Below are 25278 nucleotides of genomic sequence, written 5' to 3' on the forward strand. Positions count from 1 at the left end.
CCAAATTTAGCAGAACAATTGTATTGTGTCTAGGATGGGTTGGTATTGAAAATAGTCCACGTTCTGGTTAGTCCCCATATACGGTTCCTCCCGATATTCGGTATTTTGATTATTTACCACATTTTTCACGGATTTGTCTAAAAAATTGGTAGTTGTGGGTCATAATGGGTGCTAGTTCGTGTGGCGAAACATTGTATGTATAGGTCCGCGTTTTGGTTAGCCCCCATATAAGGGTACCCTCCCGATATTAGTATTTTAATTTTTTTTTTGCCACATTTTTTTCACGGATTTGTCTAAAAATTGGTATTTGTGGGTCATAATGGTGCTAATTCGTGTGGCGAAACTTGTATTATAGGTCCACGTTTTGGTATAGCCCCCATATAAGGGTACCTCCCGATATCGTATTTTATTTTTTTTTGACACATTTTTTCTCTGATTTGTCTAAAATTGGTATTTATGGGTCATAGGGTGCTAGTTCGTGTGGCGAAACATTTTATGTATAGGTCCCGTTTTGATGTAGTCCCCATATAAGGTACCTCCCAATATTCGGTATTTTTATGATTTTTGCACATTTTTTCAAGAATTTCTCTGAAAATTGGTAGTTGTAGATCGTAATGGGTTCCAGTACGTGTGGCGAGTCATTGTATTATAGGTCCACGTCTTCGTATAGCCCCCATATAACGGTACCTCCCGAAATTCGGTATTTTGATGATTTTAGCGCCATTATTCACCGGAATTGTTTCAAATTTGTTATTTGAGATTCGTAATGGATGCTGCAGCCTATGACAGAAAATTGTCTGTGCAGGTCCACGTCTTCGTATAGCCCTCATAAACGGTACCTCCCAAAATTCGGTATTTTGATGATTTTAGCGTCATTATTCACCAGAGTTGTTTAAAATTACGTATTTGGAGCTCGTTATGAGAACTACAATCTGTGACAGAAAAATGTCTATGCAGGTGCAGGTCTCGTATAGGCCCCATATATCAGTGCCTCCCTATATCCGGTATTTGACAATTTTAGGTACAATACCCACCGAAATTGTTTGAGATGTGTGATTTGAAGTTCGTAATGGATGCTACAGCCTGTGACAGATAACTGTCTATGCAGGTCCAGGTCTTCGCACAGCTCCGATATAATGGTACCTCCCTATATACGATATTTGATGATTTTAGCTACATTATTCACCGTTTATTTCATGTTTCGAATTTGAATATGGTAATGGCTAATGGCAAACAATGCCTATGTAGGTCCACGTCGTATAGACCCCAATGGAGGGCTATATTTGGTATTTTTAAAATTTTAACAGCATTTTTTTAGAATTTTATTTTTTGAAAATTTCCAAATTCGTTCCAAATGGTGGAGTTTATTCAAAGTTTGGCCCGGCCGAACTTACTGCTTTTTAACTTGTTATATTCTAATGTGGTTTTCCTGTAATAATTTGTATGATAGTGCATGGTGTTACCTTTCCCACAGGCTGTTAGCATTTTAAAAAATCTGAAATTTCAGAGCTATTAAATCATCAACTTTATCTCACCTTCCGAACAGGACAATATTTGGAAAGTGGACTTATCGTGAATATAAATCTCTTTTTTCATTAATTTCCAAATAGGTTATTAATAGCAGCGAGGTGACGATTAGAAACACATATTGCGATAAATTCTACGAAGAAACACCACGCTCCACACAAAAATTCAGCTCAAACATCAAGTTAATTTTTAATATTATCAAACACAAATAAACACTCATTTTTAATTAAGGAACACTAAAAATCTATTCAAAAAGAAACATTTTCAAAATTTTTTGTATGACGTTATGTTTTGTTTCTAATTTCTTTAATTCCGTTTTAAATGCCACTCAAAATCTGTTGGCTGCCACACAAATGGCATTTAAAACAACCTTCATAGAGTTTACGTTTGTTTATTATTAATTGCACAATGATGTTTTTGGTTACTTTGTTGTTGTTGTTTGATGGATAATTGTTCCATCTTTTGTTCGAAGAACAACAAAAACAAACAAAATGACAAGGAAACACAATGCAATAATAGACGCGTCTACGTCAACCTTTTGGATTATATTTCAATTTTTGTGTTTTTTTTTTATTTCATAGTTCCAACCAACCGACCGACCGATCTATGGAATAACCATCAGACCCGTCGGAATATTTACATACAACATATCTTCATTGTGGACTAGATGGAGTTGGTCCCCCCTCGTAGTATCCGTTCATCCATCTATCCACCCTCAACGAGTTGTGGTCAAACTTGTTTTCATTTTCATTTAAAGGTTTTCTTTATTAATTTTTCTGTTGCTTTTTTTGTTTAAGAGACACAAATTAAATTCATTTTGTTTACTAATTTGCCTTTCAAACAATTTTCGTTATTTGACCGAGGAAAAAAATAAATGCGGAAATTTTTGCACAAAAAATCGTTGCCGGATTATTTTTACCGCCTTCGCTGTTGTTTTCTATGAGCGTTGCATTTAAGACTAACCATCCCTCCATAGATCAGCCAAAGTATGCGAGAGCGAGAGAGAGAGAAAACGAAAATACCCCAACATAATTCATTAGTTGATGATGACCAATTCGGCACTCTCCCATTTGGTTTTATCTGTTTCTCTCTTACTCTCACTCTCTATTGGGGATTTGTGGGGAGGTTTATGCAACAATACCGTTACTCTGAGATAATCGTCTGTGGCTTTTGTTTATCGGTTTTAGTTGTTGCACTTGTTGTTGTTGTTGTTGGTTCATTAAGATTTAGTAGAGCACTATGTCAAATCGGGTGTATTATGAGTTTTACATTTGTTGGCTACAACTTTTAGGTTGAAAGACCTTTCACAAGTCAGAGATGGGATGGCATTTAGAGGGTCTTTTGTATACGAAATAATGAATGTTGGTGGGGTCAAGACCCGGGTCAGACGCGGTTTCACCAATATAGACAATATGGGTATCATTTGAAAGCTAATGAAAATACCTATCTTACCAGCGCACATATAATGCAATTATAATATATATTTTTGGAACCAGTTAAAAACGTCATGGTTTCCGCAAAATAATCTGTTTCAAGGAACAGTTTACAAGCGAATGTTCATTTCTAGGGGAAATTATTTCAGGACCTTTTGACAATCTTACATATTTTAAGAATTTTAACAATATTTTACTAGGATCTTCTACCGGGGATTTTGTTTAAATTTTTTTAAGGTGCAACCAGACCAAAAGTCGTGTAAATTTTATGAATTTATTAGGATTTGGATTTTGTACAATTTTAAGGATCGTCAAGCCAACACTGAATATATTTGAAAGAAAATTGTTGAAGGAACTTCACGATTTTTTTTAAACTCATTAAAGCATTTTCTTACTAAAATTATGGACTCTTTCAAGAAGTTCTTCTTGACAATCAATGTATATTTTTAGAATATTTTACTTGGATCTTCTACCGGAGATTTTTTTTTTAAATTTTTAGCATTTGGATTTGTACAATTTTTAAGGAACGTCAAGCCAACACTGAAGATATCTAAAAGAAAAATTTGAACGAACTTCGCGAATTTTTTGGAAAACTAATTCAAGCAGTTCTGGAATCGGGGATTTTTAATTTTTTTTCAAGGTCCTTAAGAATAACAAACGTGTAAATATTAATAATATTTTTTAGGATTTGGATTTCATACAATTTTTTAAGGATCTTCAGGCCAAAACTTGAAATACTTAAAAGAAACCTGTTGAAGGAACTTCGCAAATTTTTTGAAAAACTAATTCAAGCACTTCCTTGATACAGGTCGTGGATTTTTTCAAGGAGCATTGACATCGATTTTGTGAATAATTTTTGAAGCATCTGTTGAGCAGCAAAAGCAATTTTAAGGGGAAATTTTGAAGGACCTTCAGACCCACAATCTGTTGTATTTTAAGAATATTTTCTATCCTTCTGTCCTGGATTTTGTTTTTTTTTTTTTTGTCGAAGACACTATACAGTGTGAGTTGAAAAAACTGCAACCAACTTCAGACTGCTGTTATTTCTAAGCCACTCGTCCGACAACTGTTTAATTATTTTAATTATTCCACTAACAGCTCATTATATTATTTACAAGCCTACAAAAGCATTTTGGTGAGAATTTTCCAGAAAAAAGTTATTCGTTGTGGAATTCAAGCGGGATAGTATGATTCGAAACCCGAATTTAGTTTTCTCCGATGAAAAAACATTCCTTGTCCAGCAGTTTGTAAACAAACAAAATGATGTGGTTACTTGCCAAAGAGGTCAGCCGAAAATGTGCACATTCGGTTGGCCACCAGAACTCAAGCGCCAATCATGGTGATAGTGTGGGCCGCGATAACAGCCGATTATCGCTCTCCGCTCGTATTAATCGACCAAACAAGTTAAAGGTATCATTCGATTTTGCCAACAGCTGTATACCCTTAGCCAATGTTCGATTATTTAAATATTATTAAAAAAGTTTACCCTCTATGGAGGGTAATAAATTGACAATTGTGACCCTTTCTTGGTGGAGCACCAGAGCGGTATGTGAACCCTACATGGGGGAGGTACCAGAAGAAATAGTCCGATCTCTACCATTTTTATAACAGATCTTGTGTTGATAAAAATATAGAGATGTTCTAAGTCTAATGAAATCGGATGTTAATTTCACATTTTATTGGCTTCATGGATATTCAAAATGTTGACCCTTTGTGAGGGAGATACCAGAAGGAATGTTCCGATCTCTATCGTGTATATAACAGATTCTTTTGTTGATAGAAATATTCAGATATGCCAATTTAAAGGGAATCTGATGTTAATTTCGCATTTTATGAGCTCCATAGATATTCAAAATTTTGACCCTTTGGAGGGGGGGGGGGGAGTGGGGTGTACCTAGGAGTGGAAAGATATATTCCATCTTCACATCAGATCTTGTATTGCCAGAAATAATGAGATGTATGAATATGAAGAGAACCTAATGTTTTTTTTTCGGATTTTATAAACGTTTTGGTTATCAAGATTGTTGACTCTTTGTGTGGGGAGGTACCAGAAGGAATGGTCCGATCTATACCGTCTTTATAACAGATACTGTGTTGATAGAAATATTCAGATGTGCCAAGTCTAAATGGAATCGGAAGTTAATTTCAAGTTTTAAGAGGCCTAATGGATATTCTAAATTTCGACCTTTTGTGGGGGAGATACCAGAAGAATGGGCCGATATATTCCATTTTAACACGATATCTTGGGTTAATAAAATATGTGTATGTGTGTAATTTGAAGATAACCGTTACATTTTATAAGATTTGTAAATATTCAAAATATTGACCCTTTGTGGGGGGAGGTACTTGATGGAGTGAAACGGTATTGTCCATTTTCGCAGCTGACCTAGCACTGACGCAAATATTACGATTTACAAAGTTGGAGTAGAATCGGATTTTCGTCTCTTCCTGTCCAGAAAATATATTTTTGAAAATTTCGACTTTTTGTGGGGGAGGTATCAGATGGAGTGAATCGATATTGCCCATCTCCAAACTCGATCTAAGTTTGGCAAAAATATTAGAAAGTATCAAGTTTGGACCAAATCGGATACTGCCTTCGAGAGTTATCGTGTGCACCAGCCAGCCAGACAGACGGACATCACTAGACCGACTCCAAATGTCCTGGAACGGATTTGGTCCAAAGAGACCTAGGGTCGAAAACCGTTATTTCGACTAGGTAAGTTTTGGCCATATCAAATGATATATACCCTCTCTAGCCATATGGCTGAGGATATAATTACATTCTGAAGGTCATTTGCCCATGGAAAAACTCCTGGATTTCGAATGGGAGCAGATCTTTGCGTACCCAAGTATAGGGTACCTCTTGAGTGCTTCCTCTGCTCACAGCCCCAGAACGCTAGTTATACCTTCCACCTTGGAAAGTAGGGTATATTAACTTTGTCATTCCGTTTGTAACATACATAAATGTGCGTCGTAGACCCATAAGGTATATTATTCATAATCAGGATAAAATTCTAAGTCGATTTAACGATTTCTGTCTGCTCTCTGTCTGTCCGTCTGTCTGTTGAAATCACGATACAGTCCACATTATTTGACGTAGAGCGCCAAAATTTAGCAGAGCAATTTGTATTGTGTCTTGGATGGTTGGTATTGAAAATGAGATATATCGGTCCACGTTCTCGTATTCGGTATTTTGATTATTTATCCCTCTTTTTTTTTCACGGATTTGTCTAAAAATTGGTATTTACAAGTCATAACGTGTCCCAGTTCGTGTGGCAAAATATTGCATGTATAGGTCCACGCTTTGGTATAGTACCCATATAACGGTACCTCCCGGTATTCGGTATTTTGATTATTTTTTCCACATTTTTTCACAGATTTGTCTAAAAATTGGTATTTGTTGGTCATAATGGGTTCTAGCTCCTTTGGGGAAACATTGCATGTATAGGTCCACGATTTGGTATAGTACCCATATAACGGTACATCCCGATATTCGGTAATTTGTTAATTATTGCCACATTTTTTCACGGATTTGTCTGAAAATTGGTATTTGCAGGTCATAATGGGTTCTAGCTCCGGTGGCGAAACATTGCATGTATGGGCCCATGATTTGGTATAGCCCCCACATAACGGTACTCCCGATATTCGGTATTTTGATGGTTTTTCCCCACATTTTTTCACAGATTTGTCTAAAAATTGGTATTTGTTGGTCATAATGGGTTCCAGCTGCGGTGGCGAAACATTGCATGTAAGCGTTCACGTTTTGGTATAGTACCCATATAACGGTACCTTCCGATATTCGGTAATTTGATAATTTTTGCCACATTTTTCACGGATTTCTCTAGAAATTGGTATTTGTAGGCCATAATGGGTCCTAGTTCGTGTGGCGAAACATTGTATGTATAGGTCCACGTTTTGGTATAGTCCCCATATAACGGTACCTCCCGATATTCGGTACTGTGATGATTTTTGACACATTTTTTCACGAATTTCTCTGAAAATTGATAGTTGTAGGTCATAATTGGTTCTAGCTCCTTTGGCGAAACATTGCATGTATAGGTCCACGATTTGGTATAGCCCCTATATAACGGTACCTCTCTATATTCGGTATTTTAATGGTTTTTGCCACATTTCTTCGCGGATTTGTCTGAAAATTGGAATTTGTTGGTTTTAATGGGCTCCGTAGGCGAAACACTGTATGTATAGGTCCATGTTTTCGTATAGACCCATATAGCTGTATATCCCGATATTCGGTATTTTGATGATTTTTGGCACATTTTCCCATGAATATGTCTAAAATTTGGAATATGTGGGTCATAATGGTCCCTAGTGTTTCCTTTATCCTAAGGTGGAGGGTATTAAAAGTTTGGCCCGGTCGAAGTTAATGTTTTTTACTTGTTTTCATTCTTTATTGATTAAGATTTGTTTATGTCTTGCCCAGATGCAAATACACACGTACATACATACATACACATGTATGTGTGTATAATTGTCGAGGGTCTTTGCTCGAGCAATGAGATCGCTACATTTTTTATCGAGTATTCTTGTAATGCAAAACATGAAAAAAATAAACACCGACAATAACAACAAGCTGGTACAACATCAGTCGCCGACAACGTGCATTATTTAGTTTGTTGTCGGTTTTTTGTTGTTGTTGCCATTCGTCTTGTTGCCGTTGATCGATTGAAAGAAACCAAAAGTTTTCGGTTTCATTCAATTTGTCTAGTCTAGTCGGTGTTTTTTTTGTTATTATTATTTAAGAAATAACAGCAACCACATTGCCAATTTGTTGTACAACAACAACGAAAATATTGCAGAGAGCAGCAAAAGAAATACAAAACCTGAAATTCGCAATAGATTTGAGGGGGCTTTTTTGTTGTTATTTTTGCTTTGCATTTGTTGTGAGAGATCATAAAGCGATCGAGTTAAAGAGTCTGAGATTGCAGGCGACCAACGCCAGAGTTGGAGATGCGGAAATATACACTAAGCGCTCAGATGACAACCGAATTGAGTAATAAAATAACAATAATGTAGATATGGAACTGGGTGTTAGCTTCAATATTCAAATGTGCTAATTATGAAAGCTAACCGAGTCACTGGACCAATGAAAGTGACAAAAGTTTGGGGAAGAGATTTTTAAGAAACGAAAAAAAAAATTGTTATTTTTTCTAATTTAAAATTTGTTGGTGTTACAAAATTAACACTGTGCAACACGAACAAGTAAAAAAAAAACATTAAGTTCGGCCGGGCCAAACTTTTAATACCCTCCTCCTTAGGGTAAAGGAAACATTAGAGCCCATTATGACCCACATATACCAATTTTTAGACAAATTCATGGGAAAATGTTCCAAAAATCATCAGAATTCCGAATATCGGGAAATACGGCTATATGGGGCTACACAAAAACGTGGACCTATACATACAGTGTTTCGCCAAAAGAGCTAGATCCCATTAAGAACAACAAATACCAATTTCTACACAAATCCGCGAAGAAATGTGGCAGAAACCATTAAAATTCGGAATATCGGGAGGTACCGTTATATGGGGACTATACCAAAACGTGGACATATACATGCAATGTTTCGCCACCGCAGCTGGAACCTATTATGACCAACAAATACCAATTTTTAGACAAATCCGTGAAAAAATGTGGCATAAATCATCAAAATACCGAATATCTGAAGGTACCGTTATATGGGAACTATACAAAAACGATATATCTCATTTTCAATACCAACCATCCTAGACACAGTACAAATTGCTCTGCTAAATTTTGGCGCTCTACGTCAAATAATGTGGGCTGTATCGTGATTTCAACAGACAGACAGACAGACGGGCATCGTTAAATCGACTTAGAATTAAAATGGAGGGTATTAAAATGGAGGGTATATTAAGTACGTCATTCCGCTTGTAACTCATCGAAATAGTGATAACAAAGTATACATGGTGAGTTAAAAAAAAACTGCAACAAAGTCAAAGGCCATAATTTTTACATTCTTTTTTTAAATTTTATTGAATGAAAGCAAAAAAAAAAGTCGGAAATAGCAATAAATTTTAGAATAAGTTTAGATTTCTTCGAATTGGTCATCTTTGGCACGAATTATGGCCTTCAAACGGATTATGAAACTGTAGCACGCTGCCTGAATCTTGCTCTGCGGTATTTTGGGCCATTCCCGTAGATCGGCACTTTGGTATTTTTAATGCCAACCTTGTTTTCCAAAATACTCCAGACACAATTGTTTAACCGATCGGTATCTGGAGATTTTGGTGACCATTGTGCGATGGAAATGAAGCGAGGAACTTAATTTTGATAGGTCTCCTTTGGCACGAATTATGGCCTTCAAAAGGCCAATGAAACCATCACACGCTGCCCGAATGTTGCTCTGCGGTATTTTGGCCCATTCCCGGCGAAGCGCTTGCTTGAGGTGATCGACACTTTGGTATTTTTTAGTGCCAACCTTGCTTTCCAAAATACTCCAGACACAATAGTTCGACGGATTGGTATCCGGAGATTTTCGTGGCCATTGTGCGCTGGAACCTCATTTTGTAACCATTTGTGGCTTTAATACACCATCCACAATTTTTTCGTGGCATTATTCGGCATTTATTCTGATGCCACGGTCGATAAATACTAGCGAAGAGCGACTATTGGCGGTTATGGCGGCCCACATCACCATGGCCGGCGCTTGAGTTCTGGTGGCCAACCGAAGGTGCACATTTTCAGCTGACCTCTTTGGCAAGTAGACACGATCATTTTGTTTGTTCGCAAACTGCTGGACAACGAATGTTTTCTCACCGAAGACGGAGAAAACCAAATTCTGTAGTTCACCACTTTCGGCCAAGCGAAACAACTCTTTAGCTCTTTTGAGTCTATTTTCTTTCTGTTGCGGTGTAAGGGCACTTTTTGGAATTTCAATGGCTTTACCCCGAGCAAATTTTTCAATATTTTCGGAATGGAATATTGCGATATGTTCAGCTCACGGTCCATTTTTCGGCCACTGCGACGTGGGTTTCGATCAAGTCGCTTCTTTTCTTACCTTTTCTGCTGATGTTGTTGTTTTCTTCCGTCCACTTCCTTGACGTCGGACCAGACGTTATCGTCGGTCCGTCTGTTATAATCACGCTAGAGTCGAAACGAATAAATTTAGGAAGCTAAAACTTTGCACCGATCTGTCGTTTGTCTGCGGGCAGGTCAAGTTCGAAGATAGCCTACCGGTCCGAGATATCGAATGGCCTCATATAACTGTACCTCACAATATTCGGTAGTCCGAAATTCTAAACAAGGAGTTTTCTGTGAGTACTTTACCCCCTGGAAGAAAATTGTCTGTATAAGTCCACAATATCGCATAGCCCCCATACAATGGTACCCCCCGATATTCGGTATTTTGATGATTTTTTCCAAATTTTTTCAATGGAATTGCCTGAAAATCCACAAAATAATTCCTTGTGAGTACTTTACCCCCTGGAAAAGAATTGTCTATGATATCGTATACCCCTTATATAACGGCTCCTCCCGATATTTGGTATTTTGATCATTTTACCCACATTTTTCAATGGAATTGTCTTAAAATCCACAAAAAGAGATCCTTGTGAGTAATTACACCCTGGAATGAAATTGTCTATATAAGTTCACGATATCGTATAGCCCCCATACAATGGTACCTCCGATATTGGGCAGTTTGATGATTTTAGCCACATTTTTCAATGGAATTGTCCTAAAATTTATTCCTTGTGAGTACTTTACCTTCTGGAAGAGAATTGTCTATAAAGGTCCACGATATCGTATACCCCTTATATAACGACTCCACCCGATATTTGTTATTTTGATGATTTTACCCACATTTTTCAATGGAATTGTCTGAAAATTCGCAAAAGGAGTTCTCTGTGAGTACTTTACCCCATAGAATAGAATTGTCTATATAGGTCCACGATATCGTATATCCCGTATACAATGGTACCCCATATATTCGGTGTTTTGATGATTTTACCTGCATTTTTCAATCGAATTGTCTGAAAATTCACACAAGGGGTTCCCTCTGAGTACTTTACCCCCTGGAAGGTCCACGTTTTGTATAGAACCCTTATAACGGTACCCCAGATATTCGGTATTTCCATGATTTTAGCGCCATTATTCACCGGAATTGTTTGAAATTTCGAATTTGAAGTCAGAATCGTTACTACAATCTATGACGGAAAATTATGTATGCATGTCTTTGCCTTGCCCCCATACAATGGTACCTCCAATCGGAAGAAAATCTGTAGCAGGTACTGTATCCAATAAAAACAAAGAAAAATTTTTAAAGCGGTTTTTTAAATTTCTAAGACCTTTTTCTTTTCACAGACCTCTCTAAGAAGCCTTCTATCTGTGGGAGTACCTTTAGAGTCCAATTTATTTGGCCCTACATACCAATCAATAATTACATTGACACGCATATATTTTTTGTTCATTTCCGATTCGCTGGTCAACGTAAAAATGAAATATTACCGATGTGAACTGTATTTGCGATCAACCATTGTTGGACAACGGCTAATAGATTAGATTAATTTCTGAACCCAACAACTTGACAAGTTCGAAGAATGATAAGAAGCATATGGTCTGAATATCTTATCGTAATTTATTGAGCAAAATTCTAGAAAAAAAGAAGAAGTATTTTACAGAAAATTTCAGTATAAGTCTCAGAATTCACTATATATACAGGGTGAGATGAAAAAACTGCAGCTAACTTCAGAAAGCTGTCATTTCTAAGCCACTCGTCCAACAGCTGTTAAAATTATTACAGTGACAGTTCATTATATTGTTTACAAGCGCACAAAAGCATTTTGGTGAGAATTTTCCAGAAAAAAAGTTATTCGAGGCGGAATTCAAGCGTGATAGTTTTATTTCTTTATATTTGGCTGGAAAACCACAAGTGGCTATCGTTAGAGCACTCCAGCATTTAAATGTGAATAAATCGTTTGTGTCTCGTACCATCGCTCGTTACCGTGACTGGTATTGGTTGCGTAGCCCGACGTCAAAAAAGTGGACGGAAGAAAACAGCAACATCAGCAGAAATGGTTCGAAAAGTAAAGCAGCAACTTGATCGAAGCACGTGTTGCAGTGACCGAAAAATGACTCATGAGCTGAACATATAGCAATATTTCATTTGGCAAATATTGAAAAATGAGTTCGGGGTAAAGCCATTGAAATTCTAAAAAGTGTAAGAACTTACACCGCAACAGAAAGAAAATATACTTAAAAAAGCTAAAGAGTTGCTTCGCATGGCCGAAAGTGGTGAACTGCCGGATTTGGTTTTCTCCGTCTCCGATGTCAAGCAGTTTATAAACAAAAAAAAAATGATTGTGTTTACTTGCCAAAGAGGTCAGCTGAAAATGTGCACCTTCGTTTGGCCACCAGAACTCAAGCGCCGTCTATGTTGATGTTTGTGTGGGCCGCCATAACAGCCGATGGTCGCTCTCCGCTCATATTAATCGACCGTAGCATCAGAAGAAATGCCGAATATTATCGCGAAAATATGTTGGAGGGTGTATTAAAGCTTTGAGCACGCAAAGATTTTACCCGCTGACCTTGGACATTCCGACAGGACTCAGCACCATCGCACTCAGCACGCGCCACCCAGGAATGGTTATAAAATGAGGTTCCTCGCTTCATTTGCAGCACACAATAACCACCGAAATCTCCGGATACCAATCCGTTGGACTATTGTGTCTGGTGTATTTTGGAAAGCAAGGTTGTCACTAAAAAATTCCAAAGAGTCGACCACATCCAGCAAGCGCTTCGCCGAGAATAGGCCAAAATACAGGAGAGCAACATTCGAGCAGCCTGTGACGGTTTCATTGGCTGTTTGAAGGCCATAATTCGTGGCAAAGGTGACCAATTCGAACAAATCTAAACTTATTCTAAAATTTGATGCAGACCTTGGACATTCCAACAGGACTCAGCACCATCGCACTCAGCACACGCCACCCAAGAGTGGTTACAAAATGAGATTCCTCGCTTCATTTCCAGCGCACAATGGCCACCAAAATCTTCGGATACCAATCCGGTGGACTATTGTGTCTGGAGTATTTTGGTAGCAAGGTTGGCACTAAAAAATACCAAAGTGTCGATCGCCTCAAGCAAGGACTTCGCCGGGAATGGGCCAAAATACCGCAGAACAACATTCGGGCAGCGACGGTGACGGTTTCATTGGCCGCTTGAAGACCATAATTCGTGCAAAAGGTGACCAATTCAAACAAATTTAAAGTTATTCTGAAATTTGATGATATTTCCGACATTTTTTTTGCTTTCGTACAATAAAATTTGAAAAAAAAATTGTTGCGTTTGACTTTGTTGTAGTATTTTTATCTCCCCCTGTATATGGGAGCTATAAAATAAAACTTTGGGCTGTCTCTGATACCAAAGATCATTGTTGTGGAGTGTTTATTACGCATGTGAGGGACTCAAAACCCCAAATCGGAGGAAACATGTATATGGGAGCAATAGTTATATCTGAACCGATCTTCCACAAATTTGAAGTACTTGCCTCTGAACTGAATTCGGTCGGATGTGCCAAAACTCAGATCATTTGACTGATATTGGCCGTTTGGTGCACAACTAACACGAAATCGGTTGAAGATATATACAGGGTTGCCCATATTCGACGGACCTTTGGGCCCTTTGGGCCCATTCCAATCGACGAGGCTTGTCCGCAGGCAACATTCTTTGCGTCAATTGAATTTTGTATGGGAACAAATGCAAATCAATGCGAATAATCCGTTGTAAAGTGGACCGAGCCATGCCCAACTGCTGAGAACAGCGTTTTTGGGGACCTCTCAACACTGGCTCGTACGGCAGCGATATTCTCGGCCGATCGCCTTGGTCGACTTTTATATGGCCTCTTCGGATTAGAAAGAGCCTTACCAGTCGAAAAGTTTTCGTATAAACGCTTAGTGGTGTTCTTAGAAGGCGCACTTCTCACATTTTTTGATGTTTTAAAACCACGTTGAGTTCTCACAATTGACTTCTTCTGTTGAATGTAAATTTCAACTATTTCAGAGCGCCCGCGTGGCGTGTATTGGTTCATGGTAAAAATCTGCTTGGACTGACGCTTCAAACGCGGTATGTCATTAAGCGATGTGACATCTCTGTCAAAAGTTATGGCGTTGCCAGATGGGTCCGTCGAATATGGACAACCCTGTATGGGAGCTATATTTTAATTTTGACCGATTATCTCCAATTTAAAAATGGATCGTCCTTGAGTCAAACAAATGACTTGTGTAAAATTTCTTTTGAATTGGGCAATAAATGGGATCTGTACTTTGTTTAGAAAAATACATGGACAGACAGATGGACGCAGGGATATGCATAAATCGACTCAGAATGTGATTATGTGCAATTATGGGGAAAATCAATGGGGAATTGATAGCGCTCAGTGTGTTATTTTGAAATCCCTAAAGAGTTCTCAGGCCAAACTTCTTTTAATAATTAGAAATATTCCTTGCAAAATATAATCAACATGTACCCATGTTTTTGGCGTAGCCCTCATATAAAGATACCTCTGATTATCCTCGTACAAGGTACAAGGTAAATCCTTAAATAGATTTAGCCTCAATTTCTTTCTTTCTCACGGTGTAGAACACTTCAGAAAATAAATTTTCAAAATTTTGAAAAAGAAACTTTATCATTTCCGACATCGCACATTGAAATTGATGCAGACTAAGGTCAAATTTCCCATGTAATCGATCATAGTCAATGACTAATAGTAGAATAGATTTATTACTGCCCACCCCCAAAAAAATTGTCACATTTCAGTACGATAATAGGTATGAGACTCAATTCCTTATCACACTTTATTGTGGAAATGTTAAGTTTTATTTTAGGGCGTTGGATTTGAAAGATTTTCAATACTATTATTGTCTACTTGTTTAACAGTAATGGTAGAAAATTTTCAAACACGTTTCCAAAAGCCCAACCACATTTCAATTGGGACCCCATTAACTTTTCGTACCCTTTTGGCCAGATTGGCCCAATTTTTAATTTTTTTCCTGAAAGTGAAGCTTACTCATCAAAATTCAAGGTAGCTCTGAATTTGAAATTGAAAGCTGAAATAATAATTTAATAATAATTTTTGCCCAAATCGCACATAATACCTTTTTTTACTTGTTACTAACCCATTGAGAACAACAACTTGTTCATATCCGATATTTATTTTATGAATTAGTTATGTTGTTTGTTTTTTTTTTCAAATAAATCAAACAACTAAGTTATTGTATTGACATTTATCAATCAATCCGTCAAGCATTCATATGTCAATATGTAAGGCAACACCAACGCTGGAACAATGGAATCATTGAGCAAAGTTAAGTTTGGATATCAGACATGACTATTGCATGACTTCTAGGAAGGAGTGTGGGGTGGAAGGGTAGGTGACTTGTGTTCTCAAAGCAAAGTTGATGATGAATCAGTGTCAGACTAAACAATGTTTTCAAGACGACCTTGATGACATTTAACACTGTCAGTTATTTGAAATTTTTCACCTAGATATACTTACATACACACATGCATACACATATACATAAATGTAATGAAAGTCGAATGGTTTTTGGACGATTTTCTTTCAATTTTTAAAGAACATTCGTTAAGGCACCAAGAGAACAATAAGCCTAGATTTTTATACCCTTCACCACATAGTGGTACGGGTATTAGGTCTTTGTGTATTTGTTTGTAACATGGAGAAGGAAGCGAAATAGACCATAGTTACTTTTGAGAATCTCCATAGAATCACTTTCTGAGTTGATTTATGCATGTCAGTCCGACTGTCCGTCCGTCTGTCCATGTATTCTTGTGAACAAAATGCATGTCGCATTTATTATCCGATTGAGATGACATTTTGCACAAACCATTTGTTTGGCCCAAGGACGAACCCTATTGAAATTGGAGAAAATCGGTCAAAATTTAGATATAGCTCCCATATATATCTTCGTCCGATTTGCCTTTTATTGTGCACCAAACGTGTAATATCCACTCGAATAGTATGAAATTTTGCACATACTACCAAATTAGGCCTGAAAATAAATATGCCAAATTTGATCGAAATCGATTCAGATATAGCTATAGCTCCCATATATATGTTTCATCCGATTTATTATTTTTGTCCTCCGCAGCCGTAATGAGCACTCTGTAACAGCAATATTTGAGGAAATATATCAAATGCAGCTCAGAAATACATTTGCTAAATTTTATCGTGATCGGTTCAGATTTGGATGTAGCTCCCATATATAACTTCGTCCGATTTACCTTTTATTGTGCACCAAACGTCTAATATTTGCCCAAATGGAATGGAATTTGGTACTTACGACCGAATTGAGTCCAGAAGCTAGTATGTCAAATTTGGTGAAGATCTGTTCAGATATAGCTATAGCTCCCATATATATTGTTCATCCGATTTGTTATTTTTGTCTAATATTTGTATCAAGTCAGATAAACCAAGCGTCAACATTATGAATAACTGTTATAAAATGTGATGTAAGGTTCCAATTTTCTTCAAATTACTCACATTACAATAATTTTATTAACCCAAGATCTGGTGTGAAGATGAATGTCCTCTCCTTCTGGTACCTCCCTCACAAAGGGTGAAAATAGTTGTCCATAAAGCTCATAAAACCCGATTCCATTCAGACTTGGCACATCCCAATATTTTCACCAATATAAGGTCTGTTATACAGATGATAGAGATCGGACCATTCCTTGTGGTATCTCCCCCTCAAAGGGTCAAAGTTTTGAATAATAAAAGGAAGCGAAATAAGTATCAAACTCTCTTCAAATTTCACACTACAAACATATTTGCTAACACAAGATCTGTTGTGAAGATGGTGAGATAAAAAACTGCAACAAAGTCAAGTGCCATAATTTTTACATTTTTATACCCTACAACACTATGTGTTGGGGGTATTATAAGTTTGATTGGGCCAAAAATTATGTAACACCACGAAATATTGGTTTCCCACATAGGAAAGTATATATGGATCATCCTAGCTCGCCGAGCTGAGTCGATCTAGCTATGTATGTCCGTCCGTCCGTCTGTCCGTCTGTCCATGTTAATTTGTAATCACTCTACAGGTCGCAATTATGGCCCGATCTTCACGAAATTTGGAATGGAGATCGGGGTTGGGCCAGAATAGAACCCTATTTCTTTTTGAGATGATCGCCAAATGTTTAGGGGTTGAAATGGACCAAATACTGAAAAAATGTCGGATTTTGCAGTAGCTATACAGGTCGCAATTATAGACCAATCGACGCGGAATTTCGCATGTAGCTAGAGTTTAGGACGGGGAAGAAGCCTACCAATTTGGGTGGTTATCGGATAATATTTAGCGGGTAAAATAGACCATATATTTTGTGTTGAAAAATTTCAAAATTTTTCATTAAACCGCGAATATTTTTAATACCGGCGAAATCACAAAGTCATGACAAGGTTACTTCTGATCTTTACATTGATGTTAACTTCCAACAAATCGGATATATAGCAAAATATGTGCGATATATATGTTTATCAAAAAAGATATGCTTGAAAGATCTCTTATATTTCGAGAACGGCTGAACTGATTTCGACAGTTCTCATTAATTCAGAATGGCCTCTTGGCAGGAAAGAAAAAATATCTAAAAAAATCGCATAAAAATATCTCTCTAAAGATGAAAATATTGATTTTGTAAAATTTTCTCATATTTTTTCAATTTTGTCATATTTTTGGCATATTTTTATTTTGAATTAAACATTTGGTAATATTTCTACAGCTAACAAAACTAAGTAGTTATGACATCAGAATATCATATACAGATCGCATTTATGGCCCGATCCTTACGAAATTTTACATGGGGATAAGATGAGGGTCAGAATAGAAGCCTACTCTTTTTGGAGATGATCGCCATATATTTAGGGGTTGAAATGGACCAAAAAACTGCAAAATTGTCAGCAGGTCGTAATTATCGCCCGATCATCACCCACATTTGAAAGGGGGTTACCGGACATTGCAAAAGCCAAGCAGTTTTGAATGGCCATCCAAAAATATTCAATGTGTGAAATAGTTTGCCAACTTTTGTAGACAAAATACGAAAATGTCCATTCCAGAGACTTTTTCGAGAATTCACAAATACAAGAAAGACGCACTTCTGACTATTTCGTTAACGAATATAGTCAAATGTCTGTATCTCATATAGATGCGTTTCAGTCAAAAACCAATAATAAATGTTAATCTTTTGTCACTTCTAAGAAATTATATGTCTTTGGGAAATATTGGTTCCAGATCTAGGAAGACCATTTACGTGCAACATCTACCAATAAATTGGAAATGAGCAAATTCGTTCACGTTGCTATTATTCGAAAATTAGAGAACGAAACCTGATGGTTTTCTTTTATAATTTGTCACAATATCTTGTGGAATTCTTTCGAGTATCTCGCCTATATAAACTGTATCGTTTATTATAGTGTTGTAGGGTATTCAACGGTCGGCCCCGCTCGACTGTAGCCTTTGCTTACTTGTTTTTTTCAATTTTTATTGAATGAAAGCAAAAAATGTCGGAAATAGCATCAAATTTTCGAAAAAGTTGAGATTTGTTCGAATTGGTCACCTTTGGCACGAATTATGGCCTTCAAACGGCCAGTGAAACCGTCACATGCTGCCCAAATGTTGTTCTGCGGTATTTTGGCCCATTCCCGGCGATACGCTTGCTTGAGGTGATCGACATTTTGGTATTTTTTAGTGTCACAATAGTCCAACGGATTGGTATCCGGAGGTTTTGGTGGCCATTGTGAAAATGAAGTGAGGAACCTTATTTTGTAACCATTCTTGGGTGGCGCGTGCTGAGTCCTGTCGGAATGTCCAAGGTCTGCGGCCAAAATGTTTGCGTGCCCAAGGCTTTTATACCCCCTCCAGAATATTTTCGCGATAAAATTCGCATTTATTCTGATCGCACTGTCGATTAACACGAGCGGAGAGCGACCAACGGCTATTATGGCGGTCCAAACTATCACCATGGCCGGCGCCTGAGTTCTGGTGGCCAACTGAAGGTTCACATTTTCAGCTGACCTCTTTGTCAAGTAAAGACGATCATTTTGTTTGTTTACAAATTGCTGGACAAAAAATGTTTTCTCATCGGAGACGGAGAAAACCAAATTCGGCAAATTCACCACTTTCGGTCAAGCAAAGCAAGTCTTTAGCTCTTTTGAGTCTATTTTCTTTCTGTTGCGGTGTAAGTTCTTTCATTTTTTGGAATTTCAATGGCTTTACCCCGAGCTCATTTTTCAATATTTGCCGAATAGAATATTGCGATATGTTCAGCTCACGAGCCATTTTTCGACCACTGCGACGTGGGTTTTGATCAAGTCGTTTCTCTACTTTTCGAACCATTTCTTCTGATGTTGATGTTTTCTTCCAGCCACTTCCTTGACGTCGGGCTACCCAACCAGTGCAAGTCACGGTAACGAGCGGTGGTACGAGACACAAAAGATTTATTCACATTTAAATGCTGGAGTGCTCTAACGATAGCCACTTGTGGTTTTCCAGCCAAATATAAAGAAAGCGCATTATCACGCATGAATTCCTCCGTCTCGAATAACTTTTTTTCTGGAAAATTCTCACCAAAATGCTTTTGTACGCTTGTAAACAATATAATGAGCTGACACTGGAATAATTTTAACAGCTGTCGGACGAGTGGCTTAGAAATGACAGCAGTCCGAAGTTGGCTGCAGTTTTTTCATCTCACACTGTAAATATTTTTTGTTAAGAAAGTGTAACTTTTTAGTTTTAGACAAACTTTTTATCAAATGATGGACTTTCCAATCTACAATCCGGCCAAGTTCAATAAACAATGTCCATTGTCAATTATTTATCTTTTGCCTTCCATAGCTGCTACAAAGCGTGAAAAAAAAACTTTTCATTTAAATATTTAATTAACAGTTTTTAGACGTCATGTAAAAAATCGTGATTGTTGTAATTGTCTTTTTTTGTGTGAATGCATTTCGATTTGAGCAACCATCAGATGGCCCCCATCAAAATTGCACATTTCAACAAATAAATAAACAAACAACCAACAAAAACAAACAACAAACACCCCAAATGCAAAACGAAATTCACAATCCATAGATTGGTCTAATGCCAATTTTTGTTGGGATTCGATAAACGCCGAAGGTCTCTGTTGGCTCTGCCCAAATGTCTGTCACATAATCGTGCCATTTAGACATTAGTTGGGCTATAAATAATGAAGACGTCATAAATGATATGAAAAGCAACAACAACAACACCTATACGCCATTGAACATAGAGTGTGTGAATGTTAATATGTGTGTGTGTGGGTATGTTAACAAAAAAATAAATATTAATTTTATTATTTATGGCATCCTCTGGGACTAAGGCCATGGAATTAGAATTGAATATTCAAATAAATACACAGCTTTACAGAAGTCTATGAGAAGACCACCTACTGCAGGTCTTCTATGAGAAGATCCCATACTGCTTGTTTTCTATGAGGAGACCCTCTACTGCTTGTCTTCTATGAGTAGACCAACTACTGCTGGTCTTCTATGAGCAGACCACCTTCCGGTCTTCTGTGAGAAGACCACCTTCGGGTCTTCTGTGAGAAGACCACCTTCTGGTCTTCTGTGAGAAGACTCGCTTCTGGTCTTCTGTGAGAAGACCCGCTTCTGGTCTTCTGTGAGAAGACCCGCTTCTGGTCTTCTATGAGCCGACCACCTTCTGGTCTTCTATGTGAAGGCCTGCTTCTGGTCTTCTATGAGAAGGCCCGCTTCTGGTCTTCTGTGAGAAGACCTGCTTCTGAGAAGACCCGCTTCTGATATTCTATGAGAAGACCCGCTTCTGGTCTTCCATGAGAAGACCGGCTTTTGGTCTTCTATGAGAAGACCGGCTTTTGGTTTTCAATGAGAAGACCCGCCTCTGGTCTTCTATGGGAAGACCCGCTTCTGGTCTTCTATGGGAAGACCCGCTTCTGGTCTTCTATGGGAAGTCCCGCTTCTGGTCTTCTATGGGAAGACCTTCCAGCTCTTCTATGGTAAAACCTTCCAGCTCTTCTATGGGAAGACCTTCCAGCTCTTCTATGAGAAGAACTTCAGCTCTTCTATGGGAAGACCTTCCAGCTCTTCTATGAGAAGACCTTCCAGCTCCTCTATGAGAAGACCTTCCAGCTATTCTGTGAGTAGACCTTCCAGCTCTTTTATGAGAAGGCCTAGCAGCTCTTCTATAAGAAGGCCTACCAGCTCTTCTATGAGAAGGCCTACCAGCTCTTCTGTGAGAAGACCTTCAGCTCTTCTATGAGAAGACCTTCCAGCACTTCAATGAGAAGACGTTCCAGCTATTCTATGAGAATACCTTCCAGCTCATAGCTCCAGCTCTTCCATGGGAAGACCTTCCTACTCTTCTATGAGAACACCTTCCAGCTCTTCTATGAGAAGACCTTCCAGCTCTTCTATGAGAAGACCTTAAGCTCTTCTATGAGAATACCTTTAGCTCTTCTATGAGATGTTGGTAGCCTTTAGCTCTTCTATGAGAAGACATTCAGCTCTTCTGTGAGAAGACCTTCGTCTCTTCTAGGAGAAGACCTTCTGGTCTTGTATGAGAATCATTTTAAATTTTTTCCGGAAGGATATAAATAGATTCAGTATATTTTTTTACTCACTTTGTGATTTTTACCCTGTATCCTCTTTTCCTCAGCTATTTTTATTTGTGTTTTTTTCCGTTTCCCTTTGATCTGCTTCTAACTTCCGCCACTATACTACTAAATTTTCTGATTCAACTTCCTATATAGCATTTCGATTATAATTCTTTTGAACAACACAATTCAATTAAAATTTGTAATTAACAGCCCTCCGCCCCCTGCCAAACCCATTATTTATTAATTTAAATGTAGTGACAATTATAATTTTTTAAATGCAGATAGTATCTCAATTTATTTAATGCTTTACTTGTTGTTCTTTTTTTCAGGTCATATTTTTTAAAGTGCTGGTAAGTCATTCAAATCATATTTTTACACGCAATATTTCAAGTAGGCAATGGCCACCTCACAAGGATTGGAGAAAAAGGACGATTGCCGTTTAAAGAAGTATGGTAGGGATGATAGGTTTGGGGGGAAGGGGCTCTGAGCGTCACATGTTAGTGACATTTAAAATTCACATTTGTTCGTTGTTTTTATTGCCGTTGTTGTTGTTGCTTGCATTCAATGGCAAGAAATGTGTTGATGGCATGCAATTGGGGAATTAAGTCATGGCGATGATATATTGCCTGCCTGCCTGCCTGGGAGTCAACAGTTGTGCGACAAATATAGTTTTGTTAGAAATATTGACGTTTTATTGCCAATGATGATGTTTATCGGCAAGGAAGATAAAATTTGAATCCAGGTGCACACATCGGAAAAGATTTTTGAATAAAAATATTAAAAAATATTTTTTTACAATTTTTACTTTGTAAAAAATTCTTTAAAGATATCATAAAAAAGTTTTCGATATTTTTAAACAAGAATATGCATTTTTTATGATTTGACCTTTTTTAAAAAATTTTTAAAAAGCATTTTTTTAAATATCTTTAAAACGTAAAAAAAGATTAAAATGTCTTTAAAAAGTTTTCGATATTTTTGAATAAAAATATTTAAAAATTTAAATATAGCAATTAAATGCCGGACCGAATTTCTAAGTCGATTTGGCGATGTCCGTCTGTCTGTCCGTGTGTCTGTCTGTCTGTCCGTCTGTCCGTCTGTCTGTTGTAATCACGCTATCTTTCGAACGAATTGAGATACAAAGCTAAAATTTTGCACACAGGTTTATTTTTACAGTAGGCAGGTTAAGTTCGTAAATGTGCCATGTAGGTTCACGTTTTCATATAGCCCCCTTTTAACGGTACCTCCCGATATTCGGTATTTTGATGATTTTAGCGACATTATTCACCGAAATTGTTTCAAATTTGGTATTTGAAGTTCGAAATGGATACTACAGCCTAAGACAGAAAATTGTCTGTGCAGGTCCACGTCCTCGTATAGCCCCCATATAACGGTACCTCCCGATATTCGGTATTTCGATGATTTTAGCGACATTATTCACTGGAATAGTTTCAAATTTAGTATTTGAGGTTCGGAATAGATACTACAGCCTAAGACAGAAAATTGTCTGTGCAGGTCCACGTCTTCATATAGCCCCCATATAACTGTACCTCCCGATATTTGGTATTTTGATGATTTTAGCGACATTATGAATTGGAATTGTTCAAAATTTGGTATTTGAAGTTCGCAATGGATACTACAGCCTAAGACAGAAAATTGTCTGTTCAGGTCCACGTCTTCGTATAGCCCCCATATAACGGTACCACCCTATATTCGGTATTTTGGTGATTTTAGCGTCTTTATTCACCAAAATTTTTTCAAAATACGCATTTAGAGTTCGTAATGGAAACTCCAGTCTGTGACAGAAAATTGTCTATGCAGGTCCAGGTCTTCGTATAGGCCCCATATATCAGTACCTCCCTATATTCGGTATTTTGACGAGTTTAGGTACAATACTCACCGAAGTTGTTTGAAATGTCGTATTTGAAGTTCGTAATGGATGCTACAGAATATGACAAAAAATTGTCTACGCAGGTTCAGGTCTTCGCACAGCTCCGATATAACGGTATCTCCCTATATTCTATACTTTGATGATTTTAGCTACATTATTCGCGTTTATTTCAAGTTCCGAATTTGAGTTTGGTAATGACTCATGACAAATAATGCCTGTGTGGGTCCACGTCGTATAGGCACCAATATAACGGCAATATTCCATATTTTTTAAATTTTACCAAAATTTTTTCAGGATTTTATTTCCAAATTCGTTTCAAATGGTGGAGGGTATTCAAAATTCGGCCCGGCCGAACCTACTGCTTTTTAACTTGTTTATTCTTCTAATTATTCTAATATTTTTTCTTTTAAATATTGAAAAGAAATATAATTATTGTGGAAATTCTGTGTCATTCCATTAGCCCTTATTTTGCATTGTCACCAACTTTCCTATCAATCATTTCTTCCTTTTTCCCCCTTTAGGAATCCCTTTTCCGTTACCCTCCAGAAATACTTGCAATTCATCTATAATTGGCCTTCCAAGACATACCACTTTTCCTTACAGTTCCTTTCACCGACACTTATTCGATGACAATTTAATTCATTCGAACAGCAATTGCTTCCAGTGTACGACATATCAAAACAAACACACGCACACAGAGGCACAATTACTCATACATATTTACATACATAGACTTTACATTAAGGGTATCCTTGCCGGGTATCACAGCGTTGTGAGTGTATCCTTGAAGTGTAGACCCACTTGCATACCATAAGCAGCACACACACAGATATGTCGTTATTTTTGCATTTACATTTCCATAAATTAAGGACACACCGACACAAAACCCTAGCCTTTTGTTGTTTCCTTGTTTGCTTTAATGCATTTTTAGCTGTCGTCTGCATTTCTTTTTTTTGCCAATGTGACAAAAAAGGAATGCCAGACATGTAGTAGGTATAAATATGGAAGGGGTGGGAAGAATGGAGGCCAATTAAGGATATGAGTCATTGCAATTGTTGCTTCAAAGGGATATTTACATTTTTTCCGAAGGTCCATCAGAGCTACTAATTTGGGTTTTTTAAGAAAAATTTTTCATTTTTTTCCACAAATGCGAATTTTTAAAAGGATAAATTTTTAAAGGACGTTCATAGCCAAATAGGGATTTTTTATTACCCTCCACCATACATAGTACGGAGGGTATATTAAATTCGTCATTCCGTTTGTAATTTATCGAAATAATAATTTAAGACATAACAACGTATAAAGATAGGAAGCTAAAATTCAGCATAGATCAGTCTTTTGTCTGCAGGCAAATATCGTTGGGTGGGTGGAAGATGGGCTATATCGGTCCATCCATATCGATACCCATATCGATATCGTATAGCCCCCATATAACGGTGCCCTCCGATATTCGGTATTTTTATACTCTCCACCATACGTAGTATGGAGGGTATATTAAGTTCGTCATTCCGCTTGTAACTCATCGAAATAATCATTTTAGACCCAACAAAGTAGATATATTCTTGATCAGCGTAAAATTCTAAGACGATTTAGGCCTGTCCGTCCGTCCGCCTGTTGTAATCACGCTACAGTCAAAACGAATTAAGATAGAAAGCTAAAATTTTGCACAGATCTCTCTTTTGTCTGCAGGCAGGTTAAGTTCGAAGATGAACTATATCGGTCCACGATATCGTATAGCCCCCATATAACTGTACCCGATATTCGGTATTTTGATGACTTTAGCCGCA

At 37.5% G+C, this 25278-nt stretch overlaps 1 protein-coding gene across 2 annotated transcripts in view; it reads right to left on the reverse strand.

Moving 5' to 3' along the window:
• Nucleotides 1–25278, reverse strand: part of LOC101896704 (uncharacterized) — a 73063-nt gene that overhangs the window by 39311 nt on the left and 8474 nt on the right. The window contains exon 1 of one of the 2 annotated variants that reach the window (XM_059126348.1): nt 21628–21704. The exons of the other annotated variant lie outside the window; for it this stretch is intronic. The gene's annotated coding sequence lies outside the window, so the exon portion shown is untranslated. Of the gene's footprint in view, nt 1–21627; nt 21705–25278 lie in introns of those variants that run through there. 2 annotated transcript variants of the gene reach the window in all.

Source organism: Musca domestica, unplaced genomic scaffold (genome assembly GCF_030504385.1).
Source record: "Musca domestica strain aabys unplaced genomic scaffold, Musca_domestica.polishedcontigs.V.1.1 38, whole genome shotgun sequence".
NCBI lineage: Eukaryota > Metazoa > Arthropoda > Insecta > Diptera > Muscidae > Musca > Musca domestica.